This window comes from Entelurus aequoreus, linkage group LG27 (assembly GCF_033978785.1).
Source record: "Entelurus aequoreus isolate RoL-2023_Sb linkage group LG27, RoL_Eaeq_v1.1, whole genome shotgun sequence".
Taxonomy (NCBI): Eukaryota; Metazoa; Chordata; class Actinopteri; order Syngnathiformes; family Syngnathidae; genus Entelurus; species Entelurus aequoreus.
The window spans coordinates 35,443,236-35,461,166 of NC_084757.1; the positions used below are offsets into that span (position 1 = coordinate 35,443,236).

Genomic DNA, 17,931 nt, shown 5'->3' on the forward strand with positions numbered 1-17,931 from the left:
GATGTTGTCCTTGTCAACATGGATGTTGTCCTGGCCAACGTGGATGTTGTCCTGGCCAACGTGGATGTTGTCCTGGCCAACGTGGATGTTGTCCTGGCCAACGTGGATGTTGTCCTGGCCAACGTGGATGTTGTCCTGGCCAACGTGGATGTTGTCCTGGCCAACGTGGATGTTGTCCTGGCCAACGTGGATGTTGTCCTGGCCAACGTGGATGTTGTCCTGGCCAACGTGGATGTTGTCCTGGCCAACGTGGATGTTGTCCTGGCCAACGTGGATGTTGTCCTGGCCAACGTGGATGTTGTCCTGGCCAACGTGGATGTTGTCCTGGCCAACGTGGATGTTGTCCTGGCCAACGTGGATGTTGTCCTTGCCAACGTGGATGTTGTCCTGGCCAACATTAGAACCTTTATTTAACCAGATAAGAAAACCCATTGAGATCAAGATCTCTTTCACAAGGGTGACCTGGCCAAGAGGTCATGAACATCAACATCCATGTTGTCCTGGCCAACATGGATGTTGTCCTGGCCAACATGGAGGAGTGCAACATGGATTGAGTGCAGACGGCGTGCTGAGCGGTGCTGGTGCACAAGAGTGAGCAAAGCTGTAGGGGGCTGTCTGCAAGTCAGAGGTCAAGGTTCAGGGGTCATGGTAGTCATGGGTTGGAGGGATTTGTGTGGAAGTCTTCAGTTGTCACTCTGGTGGTCTGCAGAGTGCAACCCCTATTAGACGTGTCATTAATTGGACTACACGCCATCGTGTCTTTACAACCTGTGCAAAGGTTACATGAGCAAACATGACTTTTGTCTCTTACTTTCACTCTTTCAATCCATTTCCTCCAAGCAGTGTGACAGTTCTGTGTTGGTGGACTATAAACACAATCAACAAAGTTTAAAGGCCTACTGAAATGATTTTTTTTACATTTAAACGGGGATAGCAGATCCATTCTATGTGTCATACTTGATCATTTCGCGATATTGCCATATTTTTGCTGAAAGGATTTAGTAGAGAACAACGACGATAAAGTTCGCAACTTTTGATCGCTGATAAAAAAAAAGCCTTGCCTGTACCGGAAGTAGCGTGACGTCACAGGAGGAAGGGCTGCTCACATTTCCCCATTGTTTACAATGCAGCGAGAGAGATTCGGACCGAGAAAGCGACGATTACCCCATTAATTTGAGCGAGTATGAAAGATTCGTGGATGAGGAACGTGAGAGTGAAGGACTAGTTCGCAGTGCAGGACGTATTTTTTTTCGCTCTGACCGTAACTTAGGTACAAGCTGGCTCATTGGATTCCACACTCTCTCCTTTTTCTATTGTGGATCACGGATTTGTATTTTAAACCACCTCGGATACTATATCCTCTTGAAAATGAGAGTCGAGCACGCGAAATGGACATTCACAGTGACTTTTATCTCCACGACAATACATCGGCGAAACACTTTAGCTACGGAGCTAACGTGATAGCATCGGGCTCAAATGCAGATAGAAACAAAATAAATAAACCCCTGACTGGAAGGATAGACAGAAAATCAACAATACTATTAAACCCTGGACCTGTAAATACACGGTTAATGCTTTCCAGCTTGGTGAAGCTTAACAATGCTGTTGCTAACGACGCCATTGAAGCTAACTTAGCAACGGGACCTCACAGAGCTATGCTAAAAACATTAGCGCTCCACCTACGCCAGCCAGCCCTCATCTGCTCATCAACACCCGTGCTCACCTGCGTTCCAGCGATCGACGGAAGGACGAAGGACTTCACCCGATCATCCGTGCGGTCGGCGGCTAGCGTCGGCTAGCGCGTCTGCTATCCAAGTCAAAGTCCTCCTGGTTGTGTTGCTACAGCCAGCCGCTACTACACCGATCCCACCTACAACTTTCTTCTTCGCAGTCTCTATTGTTCATTAAACAAATTGCAAAAGATTCGCCAACACAGATGTCCAGAATACTGTGGAATTTTGAGATAAAAACAGAGCTTTTTTGTATTGGATTCAATGGTGTCCAAATACTTCCGTTTAACTAGTTGATGTCACGTGCATACGTCATCATACATAGACGTTTTCAACCGGAAGTTTAGCGGGAAATTTAAAATTGCACTTCATAAGTTAACCCGGCCGTATTGGCATGTGTTGCAATTAGGGATGATGTTTGATAAGGAATTATCGAGTTCAAGCCTATTATCGAATCCTCTTATCGAACCGATTCCTTATCGATTCTCTTATCGAGTCCAGATAGGTTGTTGTATATGGAAAAAACCACACAATATTTGGTTTAACAAAAGCTCACTTTTATTATATAATAAAAAAATAAAATCTAATAAATAAATAAATATTGACTGTTAACCACCTAAAAAAATAAAATAAAATAAATAAATATTGACTGTTGTTACCCAAAGTATATTAAGTGGGATTTTTCAGAGAAACAAATATATACAGTAACACAAAAACAAGCTGTCTCTGTGATCACTATAGGTGTATAAATAATAATATAGTGTTAAATAAAATCAGTCCCTTGGGCACAAAACTGAAAATAATACAGCTCTCCAAAAAGTGCAATTCTGCTGCTATTTGACATAACTGTTTGTTATGATGCTTTGCAAAACTTTATTTCTTTATTGAAAGAAAATTCTATGAAGAGAAAAGTTCTTTGCAAATGTGGTTACAATGCTAAAAAATGAAAAGTTAAAGCTAAAAAAAGAAATACACTTTATTGAGTTAACATTATTTCTTTATGGGGGGAAAATGTTATGAGCTAGAGATTACAACAACTACACTACCCAGCATGCAACGGGAGTTACGAGCATGCGCGGTAGCCCCGAAAAGTGTTGCATGTTGCCACGCTGTGAAAGTAAACGTCAAGAACTCAACCAACACGCCTCGTCTGCATTATTTATAATTAGACAGACAACACATATACAGTGTGATTTTGTAACGTTTACAAGGAAAGAAAAACAAAAGTTAAAAAAGGGAGATATGTTGTATATATATGTATGTGCTGTGGTTGCTTTAAGAAGGTTGCGACAGCTGCCGTAAAGGAGGTGCGTTGCTAGCCTGGTTGCTATGTTTCCGGTTGGTCGTAAAAGTGTTGGTCATGTGTTTTACCCTGCTCAAATCTCTCAGTAAAGTTATTCCATGGATTATAGCTTTTGTTTTGAACTTTATTACACCTTGGAGCGCTTTTTCCCCTCCATTGTTTTCCTGCTTTCACTATCTGCGCCTAATGACTGAGCTACGTGACGTCATTTCTTGTGATGTCCCACGGAGCATTTCTGGTCGGGACGGGATTCGAATAAAGAATCAACTCTTTCCCTTTACTATAGTGGTCTCGATAACGGGTACCGGTTCTCAAAAAGGGATTCGAGGCCGAGGACTCGGTTCTTTTCTTATCAAACAACCGGGAAAACCGGTTTCGAGTATCATCCCTAGATGCAATGTTAAGATTTCATCATTGATATATAAACTATCAGACTGCGTGGTCGGTAGTAGTGGCTTTGGATAGGCCTTTAAAGTGCGATCACACACTTGTATGGACGACCCTCCACTCTGCAAGACAAGAAAGGATAGATGAAGATGCTTGTAGGCGACGCCCATGTCTGTGCTGCTAGTTGCTGCTTGCAGACACGTCATCCATGCTGTAATTAAAGCTTTTATGGACCTTTCTTACGCACGCAGGCTTTCTCCTAAGACAACAACAACAGGATGCAGAGCGCCGGCTTCTTGTTTGTTGTCATTTACACTCTCTGAGGGACAGCAATGTTGACGTGCTTGAGGTTTCCATTCAAATTCCTCCTCCATCTGCGGCGGATGAGTCACGGCGGCCGTCTTTGATGACGTCACCTCGCCGTCCCGGTGGAGGCTGGCGGACCTCCATCATTACAGTGCCACCCGGCTGGCGGGAAGTCCTGTGAGGTCCTGGTTCCTGCTCACAACTTCTTGTGCTACTTGCAAGGCCTTGTCATGGCCGACAGCCATCATCCATTGCAGTTCCATGCATAAGCCATTCCATCATCACTTTACTGTTGAAGGTGTCTGAAAGCACTCACAAATTATACAACTTGTTACATATTAGGATGTTGTTCTGCATGTAAACACTTCCTTGTGGTCTACACAACATGTCATGGAATGTAATGATGTTTTACACGCCATCTTCAAGTCGGCTTTCTGACCCTCTTTTTGTGGGCGGGTCTTATTTACCTCTCTCCAGTTCAACTGTGTCTTCTTCTTCACTTCTTTTTACCTGCAGCACCAACACAGATGTGTGTGTGTGTGTGTGTGTGGGGGGGGTCTTTGTGTGCTTGTGTGTGTGAGGAATTCCTTGAGTAGTTGGTTGCAGGGCAAACCAAACACAAAGCTTGTCTAATCTTGTCTTGCTCGTCAGCTCACGTCCACCTTCAGTATACCTTCAATGCACGCTGAGTACACGTTGACACACGTTGAGTACTTACGTGTTCGTAGGAGTACTTTAGTGTTCGTAGAAACACTTTAGTGTTTGTAGAAACACTTTAGTGTTTGTAGAAACACTTTAGTGTTCGTAGAAACACTTTAGTGTTCATACAAACAATTTAGTTTCATAGAGACACTTTAGTGTCCATAGAAACACTTTACTGTCCGTAGAAACAATTTAGTGTCCGTAGAAACACTTTAGTGTCCTTAAAAACACTTTAGTGTTCATAGAAACAATTTACTTTCATAGAAACTCTGTAATGTTCGTAGAAACTCTGTAATGTTCGTAGAAACACTTTAGTGTTCGTAGAAACACTTTAGTGTTCGTAGAAACACTTCAGTGTTCGTAGAAACTCTTTAGTGTTCGTAGAAACACTTTAGTGTTCATAAAAACACTTTAGTGTCCATAGAAACATTTTAGTGTTTGTAGAAACACTTTAGTCTCCTTGTGAGACTAAAGTGTTCATAGAAACACTTTAGTGTTCGTAGAAACTCTTTAGTGTTCGTAGAGACTCTTTAGTGTTCGTAGAGACTCTTTAGTGTTCGTAGAGACTCTTTAGTGTTCGTAGAGACTCTTTAGTGTTCATAGAGACACTTTAGTGTTCATAAAAACACTTTAGTGTTCATAAAAACACTTTAGTGTTCGTGGAAACACTTTAGTATTCGTGGAAACACTTTAGTGTTTGTAGGAACACTTTAGTGTCCGTAGAAACATTTTAGTGCTCGTAAAAACACTTTAGTATCCTTGTGAGACTGTGTTCGTAGAAACACTTTAATATTCATAAAAAACACTTTAGTGTCCGTAGAAACACTTTAGTGTCCTTAGAGACACTTTAGTGTCCATAGAAACAATTTACTTTCATAGAAACTCTGTAATGTTCGTAGAAACACTTTAGTGTTCGTAGAAACACTTTAGTGTACGTAGAAACACTTTAGTGTTCATAAAAACACTTTAGTGTTCATAAAAACACTTTAGTGTTCATAGAAACTCTTTAGTGTTTGTAGAAACTCTTTAGTGTTTGTAGAAACTCTTTAATGTTCGTAGAAACTCTTTAGTTTCATAGAGACACTTTAGTGTTCGTAGAAACTCTTTAGTGTTCGTAGAAACTCTTTAGTGTTCGTAGAAACACTTTAGTGTTCATAGAAACAATTTACTTTCATAGAAACTCTGTAATGTTCGTAGAAACTCTGTAATGTTCGTAGAAACACTTTAGTGTTCGTAGAAACACTTTAGTGTTCGTAGAAACTCTTTAGTGTTCGTAGAAACTCTTTAGTGTTCGTAGAAACACTTTAGTGTTCATAGAAACAATTTACTTTCATAGAAACTCTGTAATGTTCGTAGAAACTCTGTAATGTTCGTAGAAACACTTTAGTGTTCGTAGAGACTCTTTAGTGTTCGTAGAGACTCTTTAGTGTTCGTAGAGACTCTTTAGTGTTCATAGAGACACTTTAGTGTTCATAAAAACACTTTAGTGTTCATAAAAACATTTTAGTGTTCGCAGAAACACTTTAGTCTCCTTGTGAGACTAAAGTGTTCATAGAAACACTTTAGTGTTCGTAGAAACACTTTAGTGTTCGTAGAGACTCTTTAGTGTTCGTAGAGACTCTTTAGTGTTCGTAGAGACTCTTTAGTGTTCATAGAGACACTTTAGTGTTCATAAAAACACTTTAGTGTTCATAAAAACACTTTAGTGTTTGTGGAAACACTTTAGTGTTCGTAGAAACACTTTAGTGTGCGTAGAAACACTTCAGTGTTCATAAAAACTCTTTAGTGTTTGTAGAAACTCTTTAGTGTTTCTAGAAACACTTTTAGTGTTCGTAGAAACTCTTTAATGTTCGTAGAAACTCTTTAGTTTCATAGAGACACTTTAGTGTGTGTAGAAACTCTTTAGTGTTCGTAGAAACACTTTAGTGTTCATAGAAACTCTTTAGTGTTTGTAGAAACTCTTTAGTGTTTGTAGAAACTCTTTAGTGTTTGTAGAAACACTTTGTGTTTGTAGAAACTCTTTAATGTTCGTAGAAACTCTTTAGTTTCATAGAGACACTTTAGTGTTCGTAGAAACACTTTAGTGTCCATAGAAACAATTTACTTTCATAGAAACTCTGTAATGTTCGTAGAAACACGTTAGTGTTCGTAGAAACACTTTAGTGTTCGTAGAAACACTTTAGTGTGCGTAGAAACACTTTAGTGTCCATAGAAACAATTTACTTTCATAGAAACTCTGTAATGTTCGTAGAAACACTGTAGTGTTCGTAGAAACACTTTAGTGTTCGTAGAAACACTTTAGTGTTCGTAGAAACACTTTAGTGTCCATAGAAACAATTTACTTTCATAGAAACTCTGTAATGTTCGTAGAAACACTTTAGTGTTCGTAGAAACACTTTAGTGTTCGTAGAAACTCTTTAGTGTGCGTAGAAACACTTTAGTGTTTGTAGAAACACTTTAGTATCCTTGTGAGACTGTGTTCGTAGAAACACTTTAATGTTCATAAAAAACACTTTAGTGTCCGTAGAAACACTTTAGTGTCCTTAGAGACACTTTAGTGTCCATAGAAACAATTTACTTTCATAGAAACTCTGTAATGTTCGTAGAAACACTTTAGTGTTCGTAGAAACACTTTAGTGTCCTTAGAGACACTTTAGTGTCCATAGAAACACTTTAGTGTGCGTAGAAACACTTTAGTGTCCTTAGAGACACTTTAGTGTCCATAGAAACAATTTACTTTCATAGAAACTCTGTAATGTTCGTAGAAACACTTTAGTGTTCGTAGAAACACTTTAGTGTTCGTAGAAACACTTTAGTGTCCTTAGAGACACTTTAGTGTCCATAGAAACATTTTAGTGTGCGTAGAAACACTTTAGTGTGCGTAGAAACACTTTAGTGTCCTTAGAGACACTTTAGTGTCCATAGAAACAATTTACTTTCATAGAAACTCTGTAATGTTCGTAGAAACACTTTAGTGTTCGTAGAAACACTTTAGTGTGCGTAGAAACACTTTAGTGTGCGTAGAAACACTTTAGTGTTCGTAAAAACACTTTAGTGTTCATAGAAACTCTTTAGTGTTTGTAGAAACACTTTTAGTGTTTGTAGAAACTCTTTAATGTTCGTAGAAACTCTTTAGTTTCATAGAGACACTTTAGTGTTCGTAGAAACTCTTTAGTGTTCGTAGAAACTCTTTAGTGTTCGTAGAAACACTTTAGTGTGCGTAGAAACACTTTAGTGTGCGTAGAAACACTTTAGTGTTCATAAAAACACTTTAGTGTTCATAGAAACTCTTTAGTGTTTGTAGAAACACTTTTAGTGTTTGTAGAAACTCTTTAATGTTCGTAGAAACTCTTTAGTTTCATAGAGACACTTTAGTGTTCGTAGAAACTCTTTAGTGTTCGTAGAAACTCTTTAGTGTTCGTAGAAACTCTGTAATGTTCGTAGAAACACTTTAGTGTTCGTAGAAACTCTTTAGTGTTCGTAGAAACTCTTTAGTGTTCGTAGAAACACTTTAGTGTGCGTAGAAACACTTTAGTGTGCGTAGAAACACTTTAGTGTTCATAAAAACACTTTAGTGTTCATAGAAACTCTTTAGTGTTTGTAGAAACACTTTTAGTGTTTGTAGAAACTCTTTAATGTTCGTAGAAACTCTTTAGTTTCATAGAGACACTTTAGTGTTCGTAGAAACAATTTACTTTCATAGAAACTCTGTAATGTTCGTAGAAACTCTGTAATGTTCGTAGAAACACTTTAGTGTTCGTAGAAACACTTTAGTATTAATGGCGCCTTCACAGATGTGTAAGTTACCCATGTCTTGGGCACTTACCATCACACATGCTGCCTTTTACACTTTGCGCCTAGAACAATCCGAATGGTTCTTTTCCTCTTTGGTCCGGAGGACACGACGTCCACAGTTTCCACAAACAATTTGAAATGTGGACTCGTCAGACCACAGAACACTTTCCCACTTTGTATCAGTCCATCTTAGATGAGCTCAGGCCAAGCGAAGCCGACGGCGTTTCTGGGTGTTGTTGATAAACGGTTTTCGCCTTGCAGAGTAGAGTTTTAACTTGCACTTACAGATGTAGCGACCAACTGTAGTTACTGACAGTGGCTTTCTGAAGTGTTCCATGTGGTGATATCCTTTACACACTGATGTGGCTTGTTGATGCAGTACAGCCTGAGGGATGGAAGGTCCCGGGCTTAGCTGCTTACGTGCAGTGATTTCTCCACATTCTCTGATATTACGGAGCGTAGATGGTGAAATCCCTAAATTCCTTGCAATAGCTGCTTGAGAAAGGTTGTTCTTAAACTGTTCAACAATTTGCTCAGGCATTTGTTGACAAAGTGGTGACCCTCGCCCCATCCTTGTTTGTGAACGACTGAGCATTTCATGGAATCTACTTTTATACCCAATCATGGCACCCACCTGTTCCCAATTTGCCTGTTCACCTGTGGGATGTTCCAAATAAGTGTTTGATGAGCATTCCTCAACTTTATCAGTATTTATTGCCACCTTTCCCAACTACTTTGTCACGTGTTGCTGCCATCTAATTCTAAAGTTAATGATTATTTGCACAAAAAAAAAAAGTTTATGAGTTTGAACATGAAATATGTTGTCTTTGTAGCATATTCAACTGAATATGGCTTGAAAATGATTTGCAAATCATTGTATTCCGTTTATATTTACATCTAACACCATTTCCCAACTCATATGGAAACAGGGTTTGTAATACTTGGAACAGATTGGTGATCATCCATGGTACTGTATAATACTTGGAACTGAGTGGCAATAATTCATGGTACTGTATAATACTTGGAGGTACTGTATAATACTTGGAACAGAGTGGCGATAATTTATGGTACTGTATAATACTTGGAGGTACTGTATAATACTTGGAACAGATTGGTGATCATCCATGGTACTGTATAATACTTGGAACAGAGTGGCGATAATTCATGGTATTGTATAATACTTGGAGGTACTGTATAATACTTGGAACAGATTGGTGATCATCCATGGTACTGTATAATACTTGGAACAGATTGGTGATCATCCATGGTACTGTATAATACTTGGAACAGATTGGTGATCATCCATGGTACTGTATAATACTTGGAACAGAGTGGCGATAATTCATGGTACTGTATAATACTTGGAGGTACTGTATAATACTTGGAACAGATTGGTGATCATCCATGGTACTGTATAATACCTGGAACAGAGTGGCGATAATTCATGGTACTGTATAATACTTGGAGGTACTGTATAATACTTGGAACAGATGGGTGATCATCCATGGTACTGTATAATACTTGGAACTGAGTGCCGATAATTCATGGTACGGTATAATACTTGGAGGTACTGTATAATACTTGGAACAGATTGGTGATCATCCATGGTACTGTATAATACTTGGAACAGAGTGGCGATAATTCATGGTACTGTATAATACTTGGAGGTACTGTATAATACTTGGAACAGATTGGTGATCATCCATGGTACTGTATAATACTTGGAACAGATTGGTGATCATCCATGGTACTGTATAATACTTGGAACAGATGGGTGATCATCCATGGTACTGTATAATACTTGGAACAGGTTGCAGTCACACTTTTATACGCTAGGGAAACATGGCTAGTGTAATTTCTGCAAACTGCTGAAGTGTGAGCGTGGAGAAGAGAATCCTGTGTCAATGTTTGCCCACATAGTGCAAACCTCTCCACTGGGAGCAACAACAGTCCCTCCCAAAGGCCGGCGGCCGTGTCAGGAAGACTCCTGGCAACGTAGTCCCAAAGTCCACTTCCTGGACTTCCTGCACGCCAATGGCAGCAGGTGTGTCCCAGTCAATGAGCGAAGGAACAAGGAGGCGACTTTGAGGAGACGCTTAGTATTCCTCAGCAGCTTCACCTTTGTCCAGCTTCAGAGCCCAATGCACCGCTGTTGCCATGGCAACACGTGACAATAACGCATGTATATATTTCAAATGTTATGAACTGGTATTTCTCCTATTTCAACATTGCAATTGGAATGTACACTTTGAAATATCCCAGTTAAATAAAACAAATAACAATAAAACGTACTGATGTCTGTCAAAATGTTGCAAAAATGTACACAATTATTGCGGAATGTTCCGGTTCATGTTTGCATTTAAGCTAGCAAGCAAGCTATCGCTAGTCGGTTTATGATTTTATCAACATGTGGTTATCAATCACACTTTTTCGATAATTAGGATTTTTATACTTTCCGCTATCTTAGAATAATGCTAACTTTTCCCATGTCATCATGCTAACGTTAACATGCTAGTTTTTTGTGTTCATTTTGTAGGCTAGCCCTCAAAATCGTGGATTTTGATACTTGGCGCCCTCTTTGAAGTATGTTAATTTTTTCCCCAAGTTACCATGCTAATGCATTTTTGCTATTTTTGTTCGTAAAAACTATAATTCATTGGTTTAGAGACATGCCCGTGTGGGCTTTTACTTTGTAACATGAATTGTTCAGGTTGATGTTTGCATTTAAGCTAGTGAGCAAGCTAATGCTAGTCGGTCTATAATTTTATGTGGTTATCAATCACACTTTTTTGATGATTAGGATTTAAATACTTGCCGCTATCTTAGAAGTATGCTAACTTTTCCCATGTCATCATGCTAACGTTAACATGCTAGTTTTTTTTTGTGGTAATTTTGTAGGCTAGCCCTTAAAATCGTGGATTTTGATACTGGGCGCCCTCTTTGAAGTATGTTAATTTTTTCCCCAAGTTAGCATGCTAATGCATTTTTGCTATTTTTGTTCGTAAATCCTAAAATTCATTGGTTCAGAGACATGCCCGTGTGGGCTTTTACTTTGTAACAGGAATGTTCCGGTTCATGTTTGCATTTAAGCTGGCGAGCAAGTTAATGCTAGTCGGTCTATAATTTTTATCAACATGTGGTTATCGATCACACTTTTTCTGATAATTAGGATTTTGATACTTGCCGCTATCTTAGAAGTATGCTAACTTTTCCCATGTCATCATGCTAACTTTGTAGGCTAGCCCTTAAAATCGTGGCTTTTGATATTTGGCGCCCTCTTTGAAGTATGTTAATTTTTTTCCCCAAGTAGCATGCTAATGCATTTTGGCTATTGTGTTTCGTAAATACTAAAATTCATTGGTTTACAGACCCGTCTGCCTCTTACAAGTATAAAAAGCTAATGCTAGCATTTGAATGTGTATAATTTATTGTGTAATGTTAGCATGTATATATTTCAAATGTTATAAACTTGTATTTGTCCTATTTCAACATTGCAATTGGAATGTACACTTTAAAATATCCCAGTTAAATAAAACAAATAACAATAAAACGTACTGATGTCTGTCAAAATGTTGCAAAAATGTACACAATTATTGCGGAATTATCCGGTTCATGTTTGCATTTAAGCTAGCAAACAAGCTATCGCTAGTCGGTTTATGATTTTTTCAACATGTGGTTATCAATCACACTTTTTCGATTATTAGGATTTTTATACTTTCCGCTATCTTAGAAGTATGCTAACTTTTCCCATGTCATCATGCTAACGTTAACATGCTAGTTTTTTGTGTTCATTTTGTAGGCTAGCCCTCAAAATAGGGGATTTTTATACTTGGCGCCCTCTTTGAAGTATGTTAATTTTGTTCCCCAAGTAGCATGCTAATGCATTTTGGCTATTGTTGTTCGTAAATACTAAAATTCATTGGTTTACAGACACGTCTGCCTCTTCCAAGTATAAAAAGCTAATGCTAGCATTTGAATGTGTATAGTTTATTGTGTAATGTTTAGGGTCCTTGTTGCGCCCTAAAAAGTGTTAATACTGTACATATTACTGTTTGATTGTAATGCGCATCTTAGTTTTACTCTTCATTAACACATTTGGAGGTGTTGAAATTGCCTTGTAAAATAGCTAATGCTAATCGTTAGCATGTCAACAGCAAAGCTAATTTATATTAGCATCAAGCTAGGGTATTTTTGGAAATGTGTTAATACACTGTAGCACTTTGAGGTTGTTTGCTCAATGTAAAGTGCTTTTACAAGTAAAATCTATTATTATTATTGTTTAACTTACGTGGTTGTCTTTTTTGACTCCTTCACTTTATTTACATGGAAAATGGCAACGTTACCTAGAGGTAGTTTGTCAGAGTCCGCTCTCAGTGCTGCTGGAGTGATTGCCATGGTGGGAGTAGGTGGTCCACTAAGCTAATGGTGTCCAGGTGGCCATTTGTCAGACATTTGTTGTTCATTAGCAGCTGCTTGGTGGTCGCCTATCCATGACCCTCACACCATGGGAGGCAGCGGCCATCTTCAATCCATTAGCGAAATTCATTGAGGCTTGCTAGTCCGTTTTATTTTGTAACAATGCTGACTACGTCCTGTCACAGCACAACAGCTCATGTGGGCTTTTACTTTGTAACAATGCTGACTACTTCCTGTCACAGTACAACAGCCCATTTGGGATTTTACTTCGTATAAATGCTGACTACTTCCTGTCACAGTACAACAGCCCATTTGGGATTTTACTTCGTATAAATGCTGACTACTTCCTGTCACAGCACAACAGCCCGTGGGGTTTTTACTTTGTAACAATGCTGACTACTTCCTGTCCTAGCACAACAGCCCGTTTGGGCTTTTACTTTGTATAAATGTTGACTACTTCCTGTCACAGCACAAAAACCCGTGTGGGCTTTTACTTTGAATAAATGCTGACTACTTCCGGTCACAGCACAACAGCCTGTGGGTTTTTTACTTTGTAACAATGCTGACTACTTCCTGTCACAGCACAACAGTCCGTGGGGTTTTTACTTTGTAACAATGCTGACTACTTCCTGTCAAAGCACATCAGCTAATGTGGGTTTTTACTTTGTAACAATGCTGACTACTTCCTGTCACAGCACAACAGCCTGTGTGGGCTTTTACTTTGTAACAATGCTGACTACTTCCTGTCACAGCACAACAGTCCGTGGGGTTTTTACTTTGTAACAATGCTGACTACTTCCTGTCAAAGCACATCAGCTAATGTGGGTTTTTACTTTGTAACAATGCTGACTACTTCCTGTCACAGCACAACAGCCTGTGTGGGCTTTTACTTTGTAACAATGCTGACTACTTCCTGTCACAGCACAAAAACCCATGTGGGCTTTTACTTTGTATAAATGCTGACTACTTCCGGTCACAGCAACAGCTAATGTGGGCTTTTACTTTGTAACAATGCTGACTACTTCCTGTCACAGCACAACAGCGTGTGTGGGCTTTTATTCTGTAACAATGCTGACTACTTCCTGTCACAGCACAACAGCCTGTGTGGGCTTTTAAATTGTAGCAATTCTGACTACTTCCTGTCACAGCACAACAGCCTGTGTGGGCTTTTACTTTGTAACAATGCTGACTACTTCCTGTCACAGCACAACAGCTCTGTGGGCTTTTACTTTGTAACAATGCTGACTACTTCCTGTCACAGCACAACAGCTCTGTGGGCTTTTACTTTGTAACAATGCTGACTACCTCCTGTCACAGCACAAAAGCTCGTGTGGGCTTTTACTTTGTAACAATGCTGACTACTTCCTGTCATAGCACATCAGCTCATGTGGGCTTTTACATTGTAACAATGCTGACTACTTCCTGTCACAGCACAACAGCCTGTGGGGGCTTTTACTTTGTCACAATGCTGACTAACAGCTCATGTGGGCTTTTACTTTGTAACAATGCTGACCACTTCCTGTCATAGCACATCAGCTCATGTGGGCTTTTACTTTGTAACAATGCTGACTACTTCCTGTCATAGCACAGCAGCCCGTGGGGGCTTTTACTTTGTAACAATGCTGACTACTTCCTGTCACAGCACAACAGCCCGTGGGGGCTTTTACTTTGTAACAATGCTGACTACTTCCTGTCACAGCACATCAGCTCCTGTGGGCTTTTACTTTGTAACAATGCTGACTACTTCCTGTCACAGCACATCAGCTCCTGTGGGCTTTTACTTTGTAACAATGCTGACTACTCCCTGTCATAGCACAACAGCCCGTGGGGGCTTTTACTTGGTAACAATGCTGACTACTTCCTGTCACAGCACAAAAGCTTGTGTGGGCTTTTACTTTGTAGCAATGCTGACCACAATCTTTGTGTCATCACAGACTAAATGACATAACCACAGACTTCCTGTTGTTAAAAACATTTCATATTTCCTGCGTCCTCAGAGGCCAGCAGCTTCGTGTCATTTGCTCCCATTTGCAATTTCCTCACGGGCTGACTGACCCGCCAGCCTGCCAAGGCTGCTGCCCCCTGAAAGGAGGCCCGGTTCAGTGCGGAGGGAGGGGGGGTCCTGGTCCTGGTCCTGGTACACGCACACACCAATCACGGCCGCGTGGTAACGTCAGGCCGGCTCACCGTCACTACTCATTCTGTACTTTTTCAGTCCCCAACGCTTCATTAGTCTTCATAGTTCCAAGTTAACCCTCACCCTGCCTGAAGACCTGCTCTTTGGGATTCAGACTGGATGGATGCAGCTCTGCAGTCCTAGACACCCCCTGAATGGAGGACATTGATGCTTACCCCCCACCAGCTTGGACTCTTTCCCTGGATTGTCATCCTCTCAATGGTCCTTTCAGGCTTGGGGGCTGAAAAAGATACAAGCACTCTTTAAGGGGGACAGAGGGACCGGACTCCGGTCCTGGTCCTGGTCCTGTACTGGACCGACTGTTGAGCAACAGTTCTTATATTGTATGTTCAGTCTGCTGGAACTCCACAATACTTTAGTACCTTCTGGAACTATCAGGACTTGTTCATATCCCACATTCAGTGCTAAATATTATTAGTATCGTCTTGTCCCTCCAGATATTGTGTCCCCCGTTGTTCCTCCCAGATATTGTGTCCCCCGTTGTTCTTCCCAGATATTGTGTCCCCGTTGTTCCTCCGAAATATTGTGTTCCCGTTGGTCCTTCAAGATATTGTGTCCTCGTTGTTCCTCCGAAATATTGTATTCTTGTTGTTCCAGATATTGTGTCCCCGTTGTTCCTCACAGATATTGTGTCCCCGTTGTCCCACCCAGATATTGTGTCCCCGTTGTCCCTCCCAGATATTGTGTCCCCGTTGTCCCACCCAGATATTGTGTCCCCGTTGTCCCTCCCAGATATTGTGTCCTCGTTGTCCCACCCAGATATTGTGTCCCCGTTGTTCCTCCCAGATATTGTGTCCCCGTTGTCCCACCCAGATATTGTGTCCCCGTTGTCCCTCCCAGATATTGTGTCCCCGTTGTTCCTCGCAGATATTGTGTCCCCGTTGTCCCACCCAGATATTGTGTCCCCATTGTTCCCCCAAGATAATGTGTCGCCGTTGTTCCAGATATTGTTACCATTGTTCCTCCGAGATAGTGTTCCCATTGGTCCTTCCAGATATTGTGTCCCCGTTGTTCCTCCGAGATATTGGGTTCCCGTTGGTCCTTCGAGATATTATGTTCCCGTTGGTCCTTCAAGATATTGTGTCCCCGATGTTCCTTTGAGATATTGTATTCCAGTTGTTCCAGATATTGTGTCCCCATTGTTCCTCCCAGATATTGTGTCTTCGTTGTTCCCCCGAGATAATGTGTCCCCGTTGTTCTTCCCAGATATTGTGTCCCCGTTGTTCCAGATATTGTGTCCCCATTGTTCCTCCAAGATAGTGTTCCCATTGGTCCTTCAATATATGGTGTCCCCGTTGTTCCTTCGAGATATTGTATTCCTGTTGTTCCAGATATTGTGTCCCCGTTGTCCCTCCCAGATATTGTGTCCCCGTTGTCCCTCCCAGATATTGTGTCCTCGTTGTCCCACCCAGATATTGTGTCCCCGTTGTTCCTCCCAGATATTGTGTCCCCATTGTCCCACCCAGATATTGTGTCCCCGTTGTCCCTCCCAGATATTGTGTCCCCGTTGTTCCTCGCAGATATTGTGTCCCCGTTGTCCCACCCAGATATTGTGTCCCCATTGTTCCCCCAAGATAATGTGTCGCCGTTGTTCCAGATATTGTTACCATTGTTCCTCCGAGATAGTGTTCCCATTGGTCCTTCAAGGTATTGTGTCCCCGTTGTTCCTCCGAGATATTGGGTTCCCGTTGGTCCTTCGAGATATTATGTTCCCGTTGGTCCTTCAAGATATTGTGTCCCCGATGTTCCTTTGAGATATTGTATTCCAGTTGTTCCAGATATTGTGTCCCCATTGTTCCTCCCAGATATTGTGTCCTCGTTGTTCCCCCGAGATAATGTGTCCCCGTTGTTCTTCCCAGATATTGTGTCCCCGTTGTTCCAGATATTGTGTCCCCATTGTTCCTCCAAGATAGTGTTCCCATTGGTCCTTCAATATATGGTGTCCCCGTTGTTCCTTCGAGATATTGTATTCCTGTTGTTCCAGATATTGTGTCCCCGTTGTTCCTCCCAGATATTGTGTCCCCGTTGTTCCTCCCAGATATTGTGTTCCGGTTGGTCCTTCAAGATATTGTGTCCCCGATGTTCCTTTGAGATATTGTATTCCCGTTGTTCCAGATATTGTGTCCCCGTTGTTCCTCCCAGATAATGTGTCCCCGTTTACCCCCAAGATATTGTGTCACCGTGGGTCCTATGAGATATTGTGTCCCCGTTGGTCCTTCAAGATAATGTGTCCCCGTTGTTCCTCTCAGATATTGTGTCCTTGTTGTTCCTCCCAGATGATGTGTGCCTATTGTTCCCCCGAGATAATGTGTCCCCTTTGTTCTTCCCAGATATTGTGTCCCCGTTGTTCCTACGAGATATTGTGTCCCCGTTGGTCCCCCAAGATAATGTGTCCCTGTTGTTCCAGATATTGTTTCCCCGTTGTTCCTCCGAGATAGTGTTCTCGTTGGTCCTTCAAAATATTGTGTCCCTGATGTTCCTTTGAGATATTGTATTCCCGTTGTTCCAGATATTGTGTCACCGTTGTTCCTCCCAGATAATGTGTCCCCGTTTTTCCCCCGAGATATTGTGTCACCATTGTTCCTACAAGATATTGTGTCCCCGTTGGTCCTTCAAGATAATGTGTCCCCGTTGTTCCTCCCAGATATTTTGTTCCCGTTGTCCGTCCAGATATTGTGTCCCTATTGTTCCTCCCAGATATTGTGTTACCGTTGTCCCTCCAGATATTGTGTCCCTATTGTTCCTCCCAGATATTGTGTCCCCGTTGTCCCTCCAGATATTGTGTCCCTATTGTCCCTCCATATATTGTGTCCCTTTTGTCCCTCCAGATATTGTGTCCCCAGGTGCCTCCAGATATTGTGTCCCCGTTGTTGTCCCTCCAGATATTGTATTCCTGTTGTTCCTCCCAGATATTGTGACCCCGTTGTCCCTCCCAGATATTGTGTCCCCGTTGTCCCTCCAGATATTGTGTCCCCGTTGTCCCTCCAGATATTGTGTCCCCGTTGTCCCTCCAGATATTGTGTCCCCATTGTTGTCCCTCCAGATATTGTGTCCCTGTTGTCCCTCCAGATATTGTGTCCCCGTTGTCCCTCCAG

At 41.2% G+C, this 17,931-nt stretch overlaps 1 protein-coding gene across 2 annotated transcripts in view; it reads left to right on the plus strand.

The window, feature by feature from the left end:
* sh3rf1 (SH3 domain containing ring finger 1) overlaps positions 1–17,931 on the plus strand; it is a 67,282-nt gene that overhangs the window by 19,790 nt on the left and 29,561 nt on the right. The window lies entirely within an intron of this gene.